At 37.3% G+C, this 10698-nt stretch overlaps 1 long non-coding RNA gene and 1 other non-coding gene across 2 annotated transcripts; both read right to left on the bottom strand.

The window, feature by feature from the left end:
* Nucleotides 1-573: 573 nt before the first annotated feature.
* Nucleotides 574-7821, bottom strand: LOC111338511 (uncharacterized). The gene is made up of 8 exons (XR_015996879.1): nucleotides 7709-7821; nucleotides 5462-5506; nucleotides 5122-5178; nucleotides 4882-4929; nucleotides 4594-4650; nucleotides 4338-4379; nucleotides 3827-3878; nucleotides 574-2753 (listed from the first exon to the last, which is right to left on the bottom strand). It is a non-coding gene; the product is annotated as an uncharacterized LOC111338511 (long non-coding RNA).
* A 1245-nt stretch (nucleotides 7822-9066) lies between these two features.
* Nucleotides 9067-10196, bottom strand: LOC111338493 (uncharacterized). Its single transcript, XR_015996577.1, has 3 exons — nucleotides 10143-10196; nucleotides 9420-9467; nucleotides 9067-9126 (listed from the first exon to the last, which is right to left on the bottom strand). It is a non-coding gene; the product is annotated as an uncharacterized LOC111338493 (transcript).
* Nucleotides 10197-10698: the final 502 nt, after the last annotated feature.

Below are 10698 nucleotides of genomic sequence, written 5' to 3'. Positions count from 1 at the left end.
TAATTTATTAAAACGAATGTTCGACATTATGAGTAATTCAAGGCCATTTACCTACCCCCTCACCCAGTGCGATCAAGGCTTGCTTAGGAAAAGAGATAGAGAAATCATTTTTGTATCAGTTCACTTCAGACAGGCCATTGTTACACATAATCCATACTGTGGATGAAATTGAAGCGAGACTCCGAAACTTCCGAAAGGGTAAACCTTGAACGGACTCGTGTAAGGTCTTTGAGATGTTTTATTGAAGGCTTCGTTTTACAGTAAAACTTAGCTCAGTGTCATTTCCCTCTAAATGCCACTTTTGCTTCAAAGATATTCTTACAGTAAACTAGTCATGTTTTTGATGAACACGTTTGAACAAAGCTTTCAAACAGTTTGAATACCACATAGTACAATGAACTAGTATTCTCGATATGAGTTAAAAAATGTAAAAATGAACTACAAAATTAGACTTCAAAACGCTACCAAATACCTATTTTTGTGGTATCCAAAGACCTTTTTTCTTTCTTTTTTTGTGTTATGGTGAATATCAATAATAATGACGAATTATGTTAAAAAAGTGACAGACGCCACTGCAACTCCCAATGATTTTAATGTTCGCAAACGAGTTATAAAAATTCTAGAAATAAGCTATTTAGATCATTTATATTCTATAAAAAAATCTGTAACAACCGACGTCTTACCTGTTATATTTTCCCGTACTTCTCCTCTTTGTTTTGTATACTTTCATCGGTTTTATTAATTTAGCTTAATTTAATTTAAATGGCGTAAAATCTCTCATGCCAGTTGTGGGAATGAACTATTCAAATTGCTGTTGTTACTCGTTACCCAAACATCTTTCTAATTTTTTTTTTTACATATGATCTGCGCTTATGAGAAACGTCGAAACATTGCGGAAATGACGTCACTCTACCTTTAACTACTAATGTTCTCATGAGAGTTACAAAAATTCAAGAAATTAGCTACTTAGGTCATTTTATATCTACCAAATCTTTCCTAATAACCTCTTTACCAGTAAGTTTTTCAATTTTTCTGCATTTTTACCTTAGTTTGTAATTTTCAACTAAAGATACTTGTGAAATGAAACAGTTTGACACGTGATCTGTAAGTAATTAACTATTTAGATTACCAGGCTGCTACCAAAAATCTAGTGAATGATGTTTTGACCGGTACACTTGTCTAAGTCTTTCTTGTCAAATGTTAGATGATTCATCGTTCTCAACGATTAAAACGCAATCTGAGAGCGAATTACTCTTAAACGAGTTAAACAAAATTCTAGATATGAGCTATCTAAATCTTTGTTTTACTGATAAATCTCTGATAATTCTTACTAAAGCGTGTTGATGCTCTACATTGTGATCGCATCATTAACCCTTTATTGTTCTTTTCAATATTAGATGTATTGATCTAAATTTGGTATCAAGCAGAAAAATTCGAAAAAGAGAGAAGTAGAATTCTGAGATAGTCTTGACTTGTACATGTGTCTGAGTTGTTCCTGTCATAGATGCTTTTTCCTTTTCCGTTCGAATGAAAAGCAATTATAGGGCGAGTGATTCTCTCAAACGAGTCGCATTTGCACATTTGATCATATGTAAATGGACATTTGATCATATGTAAATGGAATTTGGGCACTACAAATATTAAACTATTACTGTTATTACTTTTATTATTATTATTATTATTATTATTATTATTATTATTATTACGAGTCAAAAAAGATTCTTAAAATGAGCTTTTAGATCATTGTTATACTGGCGCTAAAATTTCTGATAATTGATTTAACGGATTTCCCCCAATTAAATTCTAGGTGTTTGTTCAATATTTGCTTGTCTGTTTTCTAAACTAGAGATACCATTGAAACTGAACTTTCGAAACCTAATTTAAGCGTTAATTAAACATTTGCTTCGGTCAGCTATGTTGTATGTCCAATTATCAAATCGCAGTTTTGGGAAAAACTGAGATAGCAGCGGGGAAGAAATTTATTCAGGAGATCGAATTCCTTTTAAACTAAGAACAAGCTCCGAACAAGCTAAAAAATTACCATGGTAATGAGCTAAACATTAGTTTTAAAACGGTGGAGCATTTCTAAACAAAACTTTTACTAAGCTATTTTATTATTGATAATAAGGAATAACGTAAATAGGTAGTTCAGCATACAGACTAAAATGTCCTATTATATCAGGAGCGTAACCAGCTTTTCGTCTTGTCGTGGGCCTCCACCACGAGAACGTTCAATATTTGTTTTAAAATTTGCGAGAGTTCTATTTTAAGAGTCAAACAGGCGATAGTAAAATTGTAGGCCCAACCGTACAGGACTTTAGCCTGGCTGCACCCGTGATATCGTTGTGTTTCCCCTTTATCCATCGGGTTGGAATGTCTTCTAAGAACTATGGTCTACAGAAACATGCTAAAAGTAACAGACTTAGAATATCAGGTAGACATACATGTTACATGTTACATCCATAACAAAACGAAACGAATATGGACTGCCGCTACATGTCTGCTCAGGTATCCTACCTATGTAACCGAGTGATGAAGAGTTCAGACAAGAAGCTTATTAACTAATGTAAACATCAAACCGATTAAAAAAAACGAAATTAAAATCATATTTTTCTGACTAAGATATTACCACAGACAATACATATAGATTCCTACTCAAGAGTTATTTTTTCCTTTTCCTTGAATCTTCTATTTTTTTTGTAGCCCTCGCGGTGTCCATAGTACTGGTAATGCTTTTGGCTCTTGTTAAATGTCTGAGGCAAAGGGAAAAAGCACGCTTAATACAAATTCATTCATCGATCCGTTGGCTACTTGATTTACCGACCCGATAGTCAGTCGTTAGCCAGGTGTAATCGGCACCTTGATTAAGGCAGCGATAATACAAATCAGTTAGTCTGTAACCATAGCCATTGGTCAGATGGACAGTCTGCCAGACAGTCAGGCAGATAGTCAGCCCATCTGTCATTCAGCTACAGTTTAGCTAGTCAATTTAATCTCGCAGCGTACTGGCCAGCTACCCAGCTGGTCAGTTGACCAGACTGTCAATCAGTAAGCTGGTTAGTAAATTAAGGACCGCAGGCAGGTATGAACTTATAACCATAGGGAACGAGAACACTCCTCGGTGCAGCCCATTAGCCACCCAGCAGTTTTTTGTCACACTTTTTCGAATCACACATCAACAATGAGTAGGATGCATGCAAAAGCTTTGCAGGTGACTTTGAATGAAGACTTCTTATGTCCGAACATAGCTCCAATCATTGCAGTTGCAGTGAAATCTCGAGTTTGAAATTGGTTTGAGTTAGCACGGGGTTAAAAATTTAGAGTTACGTTGTGTTCTGTCACGCGTAACTCGTTGCGTCATTGTTTGGTTAAGCATTGTGGGATAGCAGGAGGCATGCTGTCAAAAAATAGAAAACAGTAATTTTGTAGGTGCTCCGGTGAAGACGCTTTCTCGTTTCACCTTAAACGTTTATTTTCAATAAACTCGGTTACACTGCCGAAGAAGAGTTCTGACCTCGTCTATTTTTCGGGTAATGGATCAGAGCTTGATGGATCGGAACACGTTGTGTGACTGGCATCAAAAAATTCAGTTTTGATTCAGATTATATCACATAGATGGGGCTCAAAGTACTGAAGGTTGAAGTGATCATGAACTACACATACATATACACTGTATCGCATCGTAGATTTCCCCCTACATCTCAAATATAAAATACCATATGTTTCATAAGATATATATAACAAACAAAACCCAACTTCTTTAATTTCAAGGGATTTGTTTTTAGGCACCTTTTCGGTCAGCGATTAAAGCAAACGTTTCATTTACCTTGGTTCGAGAGCAGACAACTAAAGCCTGGTATCAAACACCTCTTTTTCTCCTGGATGGAATACCAAAAGAGACAAATAGAAATTCATTACAATGATATGAATCTGTTGTTACAAGAGATTATGAATTGACTACTGCAAACACAACTCTTGCTGGTCTGTGTAGACGAATGTTTTGAAACTTGAGGTACACAACATTAATTATAGTTGCTATTTCTATTCAAGGGATGCACAGCAAGGTAGCTATGTTTTCTGTATTTGAGCAAATACCTGTCTCGCTAAAAAAATGTTACAAAATGCAAGATAGCTCCACATTATACTGGTCAGTATTTTAAGATAGGTTTTGACCCTTCATCACAACGAAGTATAAAAATACTCTTTTATCTCTCAACTGATCTGGTCACTTCTGATGTAGATAGTGACGTTTAGACCGAATACTTCAAACCTTCTAGAAGCAAAGTGGTGGAGTGATTATACGTCATATCTGTTGGCTAAGTTAGAAGGAAAGTTACCTTCCTCTGCGAGGTCCATGTCAGGCTCAAACGCATTTCCTTCTTCAAATTCAGATATGATGTATTAAAAAAACTACTTTAGTACTTAATCGTTCAATATTGTCTCTGTTAAGCGTCCTAAAATATTATTAGACCTTAACCAATTTTTCCACTAGAATTTAATATCCAATGATTACCAAGTTATAAAAGATGCTTCAAGAACTCACAAAATGCCTTATTATCTTGAATAACTAATCAAAATCACAATCACCTTTACCTTTATCACTGGGCACTGGGATCTCTTCACTTGCTATTTGCTCCTCAGATTCAGCAGCTGTGTGAAAGCAAAGTTATTAATTACAATGCAGTATTTGCATAATTACAGACATTGTTCCTCCGTAGGCTGACAAATAAATGTAAATGAATAAAGTGGTCTGCAGGGTAAACCCGGCCCATGGCCTGCTAATAAGCCAGCAAAATGACCCAGTTACATGTCAAATTCATAACACATGTTAAACAACGTAACCAGACGTGTCGTTTCTAAAAATCAACTCATTGTCTTTACCTTCCTCAGTTGGCTTTTTGCGTTCAGGCTTACTTTCTCCTTCTTGACCTGCAGAAGTGCGATTGAAAAAGAAATTGTACTTATTGAATTATGTCCATTTGAATACTTGTGATATTGCAAAGTGAGCGAGAATTGTGGGTCGATCACAAGGGACAGCACATAACCTGAATATTTGAGAATGTTAAAATAGCGCCTTAACCTCCGAAGGACTAATCAAGAGCCACTCTCTCTCTCTCTTACCTTGGTCACTAGACACTGGAATCTCTTCACTCTCCATCTGCTTCCCCGATTCACCAGCTGCGTGAAACGAAGTTGTTCATCAGAATAAAATATTGATGCCTTTAAGGTTACGAATGAGATCTCATTGAGAATTACAGTCACTGTCACTGCGTAGGCTAACACAAATGCCTTCACATAGATACAGGAGCCTTGATATACATCCGGCCCACTGTCTGCTCTCAAGCCACAAATTTCACCCAGCTAGTTGTTAAGTTAACAAACAGCCTGCCCTGTACGTGGGAATAAATGCAACATATGTTGGACAGTGTAACTTTCCTGAAAAGCAATTCATTCTTTATACCTTTAGTTGGCTCCTTGGGCTTAGACTTACTTTCCTCTTCTTGACCTGCACAAATAGATATACAATAGATTGCATTAATCCAGTTATCTAAATTTGATTAAAATCTTCAGAACCTTCCATCAGTGTGTAAACTTTTACTGTCACATGTGTTCAAATACTACCTTCTTTTCTTCTTTAACTTCGTAAGAAAATTATTACTCGGGCTTCCGCAGGAAAGCCCAAGTCTGAAAGTTCAAGCCGCTTTGGTCACCAAAAGGGGCCTCATGGTCCCAGGCGGCCTTTGCGTAAACCGCGGAAACTGGAGATGAGAGTGCGAACCATTTGTGTTATCGTGAGACTGCTCCTCGTAAACAACGTAATTTACAGAATGCTGTGTTTTGTGAAGACCGATTTGCAACTATTCCTGTCTTCTAAGCTCATCCCACATGCAAACGCACACGCCGGTCGTGGAAGGCCCACGCTAAGAAATGATCTCCTGTGTTTTCGGAATGGGCCGGTCCACGAACTTCATTGCTTGAAAGCTAGCCAAATGTGGAAAGTTCACACTAGTTCTCACGAGATAACAAATGAGCCATATGTGCGTTCAAACTACGAAAATACTGGCAATACTGTGACGGCCGATTTAACAACAAACTATAATGCTAAGACGAACACCTCACTTGCTGAAAAAGTCAAGACTGTTCGTGAACACAACTTCGAAGGTGGCGCTAACAACAGCGAATTGGATAATGATACTGTCAGAAGCAACTTAAATAGTAAGATTAAATATATAACCTTAGCCCTTCCGTTAAATACCTTGTTTCTATCACTGGTTTTTATTGGGTTCAATACTTGTAATGTACGATTTGGTATTTCGTACATAATCACTATTAACAATTGGTTCATGCGTTAGCGTGCGTTCATCAAGACTTAATGCACGGGGGAAGTTTGGAGAGCACGAAAGATGCCTAAGAGTTGCAAGAGTCGCAGCCGAGAGCAACTCTCGCTTCTTGAATGCTCTCCAAACTTCCCAAGTGCCTCACGTCTCGATGAACGCACAGCTGACACATAGACCAATTGTTTTGTAACATATTCAACGCTGTAGTTTATGTATAAAGGGCAGAAATTCCCTCTATTACTTTCGGAAGAGTATTACGCTATGCTTCAATGATCTAGTCTTAGATTGGTCAAGAACTGACAGGTGAATTCATGCGTAGAAATGCAGTTAGAATTGCGAAACGAGATGAAACCGTTAATTGTTTTGTTTACCCTATCTCTGGGTTCTTTCTCGGGAATTAAAAATTCCATTCCCCAAAAAAAAGTAGGCAGATCTACATCGGCTTGTTCGCTTGTTGCCATGGCTAGTTTAACTTTTTTGCGGAATTTTTCACTGTTTTTTTAATGAAAAATGCTGAAGTCACTCGCGAGGCATTTGTTTGCAGACTTCACCAGCATGCACAATGGGAAACGGAAGACGCTTGTGCAATTAAATTTGATTGCTTAACAATTGGTTCGTGCCTTAACGTGCTCTATCGAGTTATGAAGCAAGTGGGAAGTATAGCTTCTTGAGTGCTCTCTAAACTTTCCTCGTGCCGGTGGAATTGTGCATAAAATCCGACGCGAAAAACGGACAACAATATCAGAAGTGATTGCTCGCGGTAAGCGAAATATCAAGCAAAATAGGAATTGGTTTTATTTCAAAATTTCTGCTGAAAGCTCGAGTTTTATTTTACTGCAGTTTAAATACAAAATTCAAAGGGTCAGAAAATTTTCTTCGTTTTGGGACTGGTGGGCCGAGTCTGTTTGCATCCACTATTGTCGCGAAAACTATTATTTTTCCCCGCGCTAACAATGGCTGCTCGAGCGAGAAAAAGATTTCTGGCGAAGCGATTTGCTCACGCTATGAGCGTGCACTATCGGGATTTTGAGCACGCGTTCGTATAATGAATTTGATTGTGCGGCTCTGCTAGCTATGTTATAAACGAATTTACAAGCTATGTTATACTTGTACTCGTGTTTGGTGTGAATGCCATGGCTATAAAAAAAAGCCCCAGTGAACGCTTCTCGAGCGTCTAGTTTATTCGATAAAAATGACATTAATACGTACTCAGTCGTTGATTTTGTTTTACTCAAGCTTTTAAAAAGTCGTTAATCTTGAACCATCTCTCAGGTATTATGCCCAGTGATTACCAAGGTAAAAAAACAAACTCTTCGATAACTGATACAGTGCCTTAAGTGATTTACAAAAAAAACTATTTTCTCCTTTACCTTTGTCACTAGGCACTGGAATCTCTCCTCTCTCCACCTGCTCCTCACCTTTACCAGCTGTGTGAAAGCAAAGCTGTTAATAAAGTTATATAGGATTTCATTGAGAGCTGCTGTCACTGTCACTGCGTAGGCTACCCCATATCTCGTCAACTAGTTACCAGGGTCTTAATAAATAACCCTGCTCGCTGACCGCTACCATACCAGAAAACTTACAAACTGGCCGAGTTAGTCGTTGAGATCATGAAAATCTTTCACTGTAGGCGAAAATAAATGCAACATATATCGGACAAATGTACAGTTCCTAAAAATCAATACATTCTTTTTACCTTCCTCAGTCGACTTTTCAAGTTCAGCCTTACTTCCTCCTTCTTGACCTGTGCAATTAGGTTTAAAATTCATTGCATTAACTCAATCATTTAAATCTGACTACTTGCATTTGTTGGAGGGATTGAGTAACAGGAACATAAGGTGAGTTTTCGAGAGCATTGAAACAGTCAGCTGTAAACTTTATCAACTTTTGGAATCTTTGACGAAGGGACATTAATTAACGCAATTGATATTGTCTCTGTTACTGCTGATACTGGATGAGTGCGTAACCATGGCCGGGGTGGGAAGGAGGGGAAAGAACAGTTACAACGATCGAAGGAACAAAACAAGTGATCAAATGTAAACAAAATATCTGTGAACTTCTAGCCAGGCGCAGCATGTAGGCGTGGGGCTAATGAAATTATTCCCCTCGGAATATGAACCCCTGTAACGTTAACTTCATCAAAACAGCAAACAAAAAATGACTAAATGTCAAGCTGCTGCTCGTTTTTCTAGAACTACCTTATATTGGAAGTTTCTGATATTATGAAGGTATTATGCTCACTGAAACCCGCCATAATCCCTATATATTTCAACTGTTGTATTAACAGCTATAAGCTACACCGATGATGACTGTCCATCATTAAGGAAGGGCTCTTGCAAGGACCTTAACCTTCGGTCACTTCTGTTTTCTGTCTGTAGATCCATCATGATAATTAATTCCATATAGAAGAGTACGTTAAAAAGAACTAGACACTTTTGAACGCAAGAACGGTCCATCGGTGTTAGACACTTCTACTTACAAAGATATTCAGTTATTACCTTCTTTTATTTTAGCTTCTTGGGAAAATTATTTATTTGATAGAATAGTACATTACCACTCAGTAATTCAACTTTTTGCTTTACTTAAGCGTTTTCTAACAGTCACTGATTCTCAACCAATTTCTCCAATAGAATTTTTCCAGTGACTACCTAAGTAAAAGCGAGGCTGCGATAACTCATTAAGTGGCTCAACCTCTTGAGTTATCAGTCAAAAACCATTCTCTCTCCAATACCTTTGTCATTGTGCCCTGGAATGTCTTCACTCGCCACCTCCTCCTCAGGTTTGCTAGCTGTATCAAAGCAAAGTTATAAATTAGAATAAAGTATGAATGCCTTCAAGGTAATGTTTTGGATTTATGTCATATATTATATGGACTCTTACTGTCACGAGTAGACTAAAACAACTTCTGTCAAATAAATTTGTGAAACCGTCTACATAGTAAACTCATTGCCCGCTTTTAGACAAGTAAACTGGCTCAATTAACCATCTGTCAAGCTTATTAAAAACAGCATTGTAAGCAGGAGTAAATACAACATATGTTAAGCAATTCGGAGTTCAAAAGATAAATTCATTGCTTTTTACCTTTGCTAGTGGGCTTTCCGGGCGCAAGCTTACTTTTTCCCTCTTGCACTGCACAAACAGGTTTTAAAAAGATTGCATTAATAAAACCATATAAATTTGATTATTTGCATTCCACGAAACTATCGAGAATTCTGGGTGGGGCACCAGGGACAGCACTCGACCCCAATTTCGAAGTAGTGTTTGAACAGTCAGCTATGAACTACCATCACTTCTTAATATCTTTGTTGAAGGGCCTTTAATCTCAGTTATCACTATTTTCTCCGTTACCTCCGGTCCTGGATTAGTGCAATGAGTGCATACCCTTGACCTACATGCAACTGCCTGGTATTTTTTTTAAAGCAGTAATAATAATAATAATAATAATACTAATAATAATAATAATAATAATGATGATAATGACTAAAGATCAAGCTAGTACTCGCTTTCCCTTATAATTTTTTAACAACCTTGAAATTCGTGTCTCTTTATCGTACTTGAATCAAAGTTCTATCGTTAAAACGCCCAATAATCGCGATATAATTTGAACCTTCTATCAGCTGCTACAGTTACAACTACTGTCCGTCATAAGAAAGGTTTCTACAAGCACGTACCCTATCCTTCAGTCACCTAAATCTTTTTCTGTAGATCCATTATGATATCTAACTCAATGTTAATTAGCACTTTCATAGAACTATGTAATTTTCAACATTAGAACCTTGTATCGGTGTGTAGACACATAATTACCTCCTTTTCGTCTTTTTCGTCGGTATTGGCTTTCTCCACGATGAACGGTTGCTGCAGCAATATCAAGTGCGCACTTTATTTGACTAAACTGATAGTTGTTTCGTAAAGGCTCAAAAGCTGATTACTCAACTTATTCGAGTCTTGCTACGTGTAGATATAAACAAAACCACTTACCCAAATAAGGTAATTTGTAACGAGAGCAAGGACAGTTTTAAACAATATGCACTGAGGAGCCTTAAATTTCACAATATACTTATACATCTATCTTAGTTAAATTCATGTACACTGATACTGATCCTTTGAAGGCTTTAACCAGGCGTGGATTATTTTCAGGGAAGAAATTTATTTGCGTGCACCTTTGAGGTGAATGCTTCTAATTTTGACAAATAGCCTTTAGTTTGTCACCTCAAGACCATGAATTGCATTTCTCTAACAACAGCCGACTTGTCAATTGGAGGTTTTTCAATTGCGATGATCTGTTAGGTTCAGTGAGAAAGGAGGGAAATACCTAGCTAATCACATGAACACATTCATAAGACTAACTTATAATCTTTGA

This window comes from Stylophora pistillata, chromosome 2 (assembly GCF_964205215.1).
Source record: "Stylophora pistillata chromosome 2, jaStyPist1.2, whole genome shotgun sequence".
Taxonomy (NCBI): Eukaryota; Metazoa; Cnidaria; class Anthozoa; order Scleractinia; family Pocilloporidae; genus Stylophora; species Stylophora pistillata.
Note: the sequence above shows the minus strand (reverse complement) of the source record. Positions and strands in the feature narration are given on the sequence as shown.